This window comes from Pinus tabuliformis, chromosome 7, assembly GCF_031772625.1.
Source record: "Pinus tabuliformis cultivar Carrire ecotype Pingquan chromosome 7, CPIR1, whole genome shotgun sequence".
Lineage (NCBI taxonomy): Eukaryota > Viridiplantae > Streptophyta > Pinopsida > Pinales > Pinaceae > Pinus > Pinus tabuliformis.
The window spans coordinates 468,611,875-468,620,445 of NC_142293.1; positions in this window are offsets into that span (position 1 = coordinate 468,611,875).

Sequence of the window (8,571 nt, forward strand, 5' to 3'; positions counted from 1 at the left end):
CCTTAAGGTCACATAGGAGGTTGAATCCAATCATAGTAGCCTCTCGTCACATGTTTACCCTGGTTGGCTGGTTACTTGGGTAGATGTGGGAGGAGGGTGTTACAGTTACTAAGTCAGACTGGAAAGGTAATGGAAAGAACAAGGGAAAATGGGACAAGAAATGAGTAAGACCTCAGGATTAAGGTAATAAAGAGAAGTTGCACCACCTAAGAAGTTCAATGCATCTTACAGGGGACAAGGAATTCGAACAAAGGAGCAAAATAAGGAGCCCATGCGATGTTGGACTTGTGATGGGGATCATCGCGACAGATATTGTCCACAGTATCAGGGTGGTAGGCCTGAGATATATAATGCGCAGGAGGCACAAACTGTTGGGGATGTTGGTCAAGGCATTCCTCTTATTTATGCAACATTAGATAACAAATAGGCAGAACATCAGGCATCTATCATTGAGATGGATAGTAAGCTTTTTGATCAAGTTATTTCTATTTTGATTGACCCTAGATCTAATTATAACTATGTTAGTCCTGAATTGGTGGATAAGTGTGGTTTGAGTAAGGAATTGCATGCAGAATCTTGATAGCGTAGTTGGCTACAAGTACAAAGAAGTGAGTTCATCATTGGGTAAGAGCTTGTGCACTTGATTTGAATGGAATGCCTACCGCAACACATTTGAATGTATTACTGTTGGGATCATACAGTATGGTGTTGGGCATGGATTGGTTCTACCTTCATAGAACCAAGATGGATTTTTATGACAAAGCCATTGAGTGCCTGGATGACAATGGGGAACAAAAAGTCTTACAAGGAAAGAAGAAAGCCACATCAGTTAGGATGGTGATGCCTATGCAAGCAAAGTGTAGTCGCAGGAAAGTGTGTGTGTTATTCGCAATGCACATTTCTAGTGACAAAGGTAAGGAGGTTGAGGATGCAGATGTTCTAAGAAGGTACCTAGTTCTATAACAGTTCTAGGATGTATTTCTTGAGGATATTTCAGAGTTTCCACCTCACAGGGAGGTATACTTTTCCATTGAGTTGGTGCTAGGGGCAGATCTGACATCAAAGGCACCTTACAAGATGAGTAAAACTACGTTGGTAGAATTAAAGCTATAGTTGAAGGAAACGTTGGATAAGAGATACATTAGGCCCAGTGTATCACCATTGGGTGCACTAGTATTGTTTGTGAAGAAGAAAGATGACACTCTCATATTGTGCATTGACTACAGGCATTTGAACAAAGTGACCATCAAGAACAGGAATCTGTTACCAAGGATTGATGACTTGTTCGATCAGTTAAAGGGAGAAGCAGTATTCTCGAAGATTGATCTGAGATCTGCATATCATGAGGTATGCATCAAAGAGGAGGGCATTTACAAGACAACTTTCTGGACCAGGTATGGGCATTATGAGTTTGTTGTAGTTCCATTTGGTTTAACTAATGCTCCAACTACATTTATGTGCTTGATGAATAGTGTCTCGTGTCTGTACTTGGACAAGTTACTTATTGTGTCCATTAATGACATATTGGTATATTATAAAAATGAGGAAGAGAAAACCGAGCATTTAGCAGTAGTTTTGAGGTTGTTGAGAGAGCATCAGTTGTATGCTAATCTCAGCAATTGCAGTTTATTCTAGACTAAGGTACACTACTTGGGACATGTTGTCTCCAAGGAGGGAATTGCAGTAGATCTAGAAAAGATAAGGGCCATCATGGAGTGTGTTGTACCTTAAGAAACTAATTTCCTGGCTGTGGAGAAATTGTGCTTAAGACATTAATGATTATTGTTTGTTGTCACTTATTTGTCATTTTATTGTTTGTTGTATTCTTAAATGAAGGACTTGGAAAACTTGGTCTTTAACCCTTAATACATATGTGACCGGAAAATCTCAGAATGCCATTTGTTGCTAGACATAAATGATGAATGAAGGAAGCTTGAAGGAGAAGTTTAAGATAATATGCTTCTTAACACAGAACCTACTATCCGTCACTTAGAAGAATTATGAAAATGAGAACTGAATCATAGACAATATGCTGCTTGACACAGAAACTATTATCTGCGACCCTTGGAGAAGTTAAAGATAATATGCTGCCTTACACAGAAACTATTATCTATAACTTAGAAAGGAAGATGAAAACTTCAAGTATAGGAGCGCTCTTTTAAGGGATTTTAACTTTATCTACATAAGCAAATAAAGACCTGCAGCTTCATTACTATACTTGAAAGAAGAAAACATAAGATGACACATGACAGAGAAGTTACAAAATTATACCCAACAATTCATGGAAACTTCTGATTCTTTCATTAATCAACAGCTATATCAGGAATACAATGGCTTAGTCTCCAGGTTCTCCAAAATTCGAACCCCCCTTCTCTGTAAATTTTCCTCTTTTTATACATTGTGAAACAATTGCTGATCTTTGAAACTGTCAAACTACTAAAACTGTTTCTCTAACTATCTGAAGTAAGAATTATTACAAAATATTACACAGAGGGTAAAGACATCTCAAAGAACATAAAATAACAGAAAATAACTAAACATGACAATGACTGCTGGCTTTTCGGCTCTGTTAATCGGCTCTTGAATTCTTCTGTAGATGCTTTAATAATGATTAATCCACTTTAACCATAATAAACAGTGTTTGACTTTGACTTGTGCATAAATCTGGGCTTACGCATGTATCGGGCACGCTTTAATTGGCCAAAACGCAATTGAACTGCACTAATTACCTTCATTTGAATTTGCCTCTAACACTGATTTTTCCCACAACCTTTGATTATTATGGAACTCAAAAAGAATTAATTCTGCTTCATAAATCCATCGGATCCGCTCATTCAATACTCCATTGAATTCGTATCGCAAATCACAATCGGCGCCTTCAATTGATATATCAATACAAAACTTAACGACATGTGACATAACAGACGCGCCAGAAGATTAAACATAATATATACCATATCAGGTCTGGCTTGTCGCAAATCGTAATCGGCATAACCATATACATATACATAAAGCGTTATGCGATATCGCGGACCTGTCGGCATTATAAAATGTAACGCATATATTTTCGGGTACGGATTTTCCATCACTCATCAAAATCGGCAAAGGAACCAACACATATGCAAAGATGCTTTGCGGACCCGCCGGGACTTATAAAATGCAACATATAGTTCTTCGGGTCCGGCCCATCATCGCAAATCGCAATCGGTGATTCCGTGGTAATAACATAAATGCCCATTACATTTTTGTGATTGCGATTAACTGCATCGCTAACACACACACAAAGAGTCCCGGGCATGGAGTCATACATTTCTTCGCCAAACTTAACTGTGTAAAAATTTGTACAGTGAACCCACGCCAATATCTGCAGTGATAGGGTGCTTGTGCTTTGATAACAAAATATTGAGAATCGTAGACCAGTAGCCTTAGTTGGGCATGGAGTCCAAAACTGTGAAAACCATGAAATTTGACAAACTGAAATTTAACATTCCTGAAGTCTGAAACCTTTGCAAAACAGTTGGAAAGTCACCCTTATTCATCAACTAAGATTAAACTGAAGAACTGCAACTGGAAACCAAATGCTCAACACCTGAGCTTATTTATGTACAAGTTCCTACATATGTACATGATTGATCTCCATCAGGTGAAGTCAATCTTCCAATGGTACCAGGTTAGCATTTGAGTGCTTAATCTAGAACCATTCCGCCAGTGAATCTTGAAAAAACAATTCATTCTGAGTTTCTCCTGAGTTCCAATGTTGTGATCCTGAATGTGTTCATCCTGTGAAACCTTCCCTGAGTCAACAACCACATCATTGGGGTTAGAAAGCCTTTCAAGGGGAACAAGTCCCTTTGGCAAAATATTATCCTTCAATTGAAAAATCTTCTGATTAGCTATTGAATCTTTTAAACCACTGATTTCTGCAACTTTTGTTGTTTCTTCTTTATCTTGATCAATTTCTGTGCCCTAAAACTCCTCAACTATAGTAAAAAATTATTTAATCTGCTGATCATCTTCAAAAGCTTGCCAATTTTTAACATTATCAGGAATAGAGGGTCTGTGTCTCATCCCTACCTCATATCTTAGTCTTGGATTAATAGGAGGCTTGAAAGTACTAGCAACCACAACTAATGAATCTACTAATCTATTCTCATTTCTTGGAATAAATTGAATGTTAAAAGCTTCAAAAAAATTCTCAATCAAATCCCATACCTCATTTCTGTATGCCCTAAGCCTAGGGTTCTTTGTTTGGAAATGATCTTGTATTTGCTTAATAATCAGCTCTGAATCTCCAAAAGCAGAATTTGACTTAACTCCCATATGTTTAGCTGTTTGTAGAGCAAGAATCAAGGACTCATATTCTGCCACATTGTTTGTTGCCTCGAACTCTAATTTAAAGGAGCAAGGGAACATATTACCTCTAGGCGCAACTAGAAGAAAACCAGCACCTGTTCCTTCCTTGGAATAAGCTCCATCAAATAAGCATTTCCACACTCCTCCAGTTTGCAGCTCTGTAATTACATTGGCTGAAGCAAGCTTCTTCTGATTATCTTCAGCCAGCTCTGCATTATCATGCAACATGAAACAAGCAAATTCATTCTTCTCCTGGCTATATACAGGTGAATTACTTGCTCCATTTTCTGTAATTGTTTTTACAAATCTAGTTTCTCTGTACAATCTCCTCTCTTCCCCACCAAAAGTCGATATAACAACATATGTAAAATCTAGTTTCAAAACACCACCCAATTTAGCCCCCCAGGACCTAGATAGAAGCATTCCAAATCTAGCAGGGATATCTATTACTACTACATCCATGACCAAGCTTCTAGCTGGAATTTTAGCTAGTGACACTGCCAGATCCTTAATGACCCCAAGACACTTGAATTTATTCGAATCAAAAGAATACAAGTCCCTATAGGGTTTGGTAACTTGTAGATTTAGTTGCTTCATTACTAACAAAGGCATAAGATTGTGTGAAGCTCCCGAATCAAACATACAATTATGTAAGAGGAAGTCATGGACCAATAAGGAAATATAAAAAGGAGGTATTGAAGGGTCTACTTCCTCTACATGTGGACCAAAAACCACTACTGGTTTGTCTTCCTGTAGATTTACAGTGTCATTTATAATCTCATTTTCTTTCAAATTAACAAACTCAACAATCTCCTTTTGATAAATAGGTATTTTTGTCAATTCTGTAAGAGGAACCTGAATTCTTACCTTTTCCAACTCCTTAGTAAGACTAAACAAGTGACCCTGTTTAGCAGTCCTTTCGTTCTCCTCTTCACCTTTTTTCATGACTGGGATTACTTGAGGAATTGAAACAAGTTTCTCCAAAGGAATTTTTCCAGTTTGATCTTGAGAAGACTCACCTTGAAGTATCTGTGTCTTGCCATTTGCATTCTGTTGCTGCTTTCCTTTATTCACTTGTTTTGCAGACTGAGATTCTTGTGGAGTTGCCTTTGGTGAGGAAGTTGAAACTTGCTGCTCACTTTCATTTTCTTGATCTCTTCCTCGATCTCAAGTCATATTTCTTATGTAGTTTAGCCTGCATAAAATCAGAGAATTGCTTCCAATATTCATCAATTTTATTTTCATCATGAATGGCATATGTTTCATCATATTCATACTCTTCTCCTTCGATACCAAGTTCATCTTCATCTACTGCATATAATGTAGAAATTTGATCTTTAGGATGCTCTTGTTTTTCAACAGGATCTACCTCTATATATAATGGTGCTTGAATCTGATCTTGATCTTTTCTTCCTCTCTACAAAATTTGCAAAGGTTGTCTTCTGTATTGGGGATTAAAGCTCTTATTATACTGTGTTTGTTTCTGAGAATTTTTATTTTCTAACTCTAACTTATTTAACTTATCTGACAAAGTTTTAATTACATTACACATATCCTCCAATGCTTGACTTTGAGAGGATTCTATCTTTTCCTTTCCCTTGTCTTGGATAGGCTGTGTTTCTGGTGCTTTTCCTGCAGCCACCAGATTTGCTTCTATCTCTAATGCATCTGTTTGGATCTGATCAAGGGTTGGAGATCTTCTTTCCCTTAATGTGAATCCAAAATTTGATTCAAAAGCCCCTGCAAAAGTTATTTTTGCACCAGCAGGAGGAGGCTTAATCTCCACTGGAAGACTATTGTACAATTTGTTAAACCTTCTAACAAATTCAACCACAGTTTCATCAGACTTCTTCTTTATGGCATTAAACTCTGTTAATGAATACCCATGGTCTCTTTTTTCTCCCCATTTCTGGATGAATAACCGTTCCATCTCTTCGCAAGAAGGAATAGAATTATTAGGAAGTCCTTTAAACCATTTCCTTGCTTCTCCATCCAGGGACTGAACAAAAAGTCTTAGAATAACATCTAAATGTTCAACATTTAGGCTGTCTGCAAAATTGCAAAATACTGATACATGATTCTCTGCTACTTGTTCATCTTCCCTGTAAAACAAGGAAGAGTTGTGAGGTAATCTTGTGGCATTTGATTAAACGGTTGTGGTAGTTGAAGGGGTGCATACCTATTCATCAAGAATGTAGGTACGACGATGTTTATTGAACCTTGATTACCAACAGATGTGGAACCTGACTGAGAAGTAAATGGAGTGTGCAAAGTTGGTAATGTGGCTATTGGTTCAGGTTGAATAATTATAGCAGGTAAATTAACGGACTCTAAAGATTGCTCTTGACAGTTAGGTTCCTGAAATAAAGATGATGAAAAAGATGACTCTTTATCAGATGAATGTTCGGATAAGTTGTTGCCTGATGCAGACAATGTAGGAATTGGTGTAATTGGGATCTTAGACTTTCCAACCCTCCTAGAAACTAGCCTTTCAGGATCTGAAAGGGCTTGAACCTTCTGTTGTGAAGTGTCTGATCTTGTATGGGGTCTTCTTGAAGCCAGAGTTATTGCTTTGATTCAAAACAACCAAGTATTTCCTCCTCACTGAACAACCAGAGGAAAATATTGAAAAACCCAGGGAAAAGTGTTCTTGTCTTCTCTCCCCGGCAACAGCGCCAATTAATGTTGTACCTTAAGAAACCAATTTCCTAGCTATGGAGAAATTGTGCTTAAGACATTAATGATTATTGTTTGTTGTCACTTATTTTTCACTTTATTGTTTGTTGTATTCTTAAATGAAGGACCTGGAAAACTTGGTCTTTAACCCTTAATACATATGTGACCGGAAAATCTCAGAATGCCATTTGTTGCTAGATATAAATGATGAATGAAGAAAGCTTGAAGGAGAAGTTTAAGATAATATGTTGCTTAACACAGAACCTACTATCCGTCACTTAGAAGAATTATGAAAATGAGAACTGAATCATAGACAATATGCTTCTTGACACAGAAACTATTATCTACGACCCTTGGAGAAGTTAAAGATAATATGTTGCCTTACACAGAAACTATTATCTATAACTTAGAAAGGAAGATGAAAACTTCAAGTATAGGAGCGCTCTTTTAAGGGATTTTAACTTTATCTACATAAGAAAATAAAGACATGCAACTTCATTACTATACTTGAAAGAAGAAAACATAAGATGGCACATGACAGAGAAGTTACAAAATTATACCCAACAATTCATGGAAACTTCTGATTCTTTCATTAATCAATAGCTATATCAGGAATACAATGGCTTAGTCTGCAGGTTATCCAAAATTCGAACCCCCCTTCTCTGTAAATTTTCCTCTTTTTATACATTGTGAAATAGTTGCTAGTATCTGAAACTGTCAAACTACTAAAACTGTTTCTTTAACTATCTGAAGTAAGAATTATTACAAAATATTACACAGAGGGTAAAGACATCTCAAAGAACATAAATTAATATAAAATAACTAAACATGACAATGACTGCTGGCTTTTCGACTCTGTTAATCGGTTCTTGAATTCTTCTGTAGATGATTTAGTAATTATTAATCTGCTTTAACCATAATAAACACTGTTTGACTTTGACTTGTGCATAAATCTGGGCTTACGCATGTATCGAGCGCGCTTTAATTGGCCAAAACGCAATTGAAATGCACTAATTACCTTCCTTTGAATTTGCCTCTAACACTGATTTTTCTCGCAACCTTTGATTATTATGGAACTCAAAAAGAATTAATTATGCTTCATAAATCCATCAGATCTGCCCGTTCAATACTCCATTGACTTCGTATCGCAAATCACAATCGGCACCTTCAATTGATATATCAATACAAAACTTAACGACATGCGACATAACAGATACATCGGAAGAATTAAACATAATATATACCATATCAGGTACAGCCTGTCGCAAATCGTAATCGGCATAACCATATACATATACATAAAGCGTTATGCGATATTGTGGACCCGCCGGCATTATAAAACGTAACGCATATATTTTCGGGTCCGGATTTTCCATCACTCATCGCAATCGGCAAAGGAACCAACACATATGCAAAGATGCTTTGCGGACCTGCCGGGACTTATAAAATGCAACATATAGTTCTTCAGGTCCGCCCATCATCGCAAATCGCAATTGGTGATTCCGTGGTGATAACATAAATGCCCATTACATTTTTTGCGAT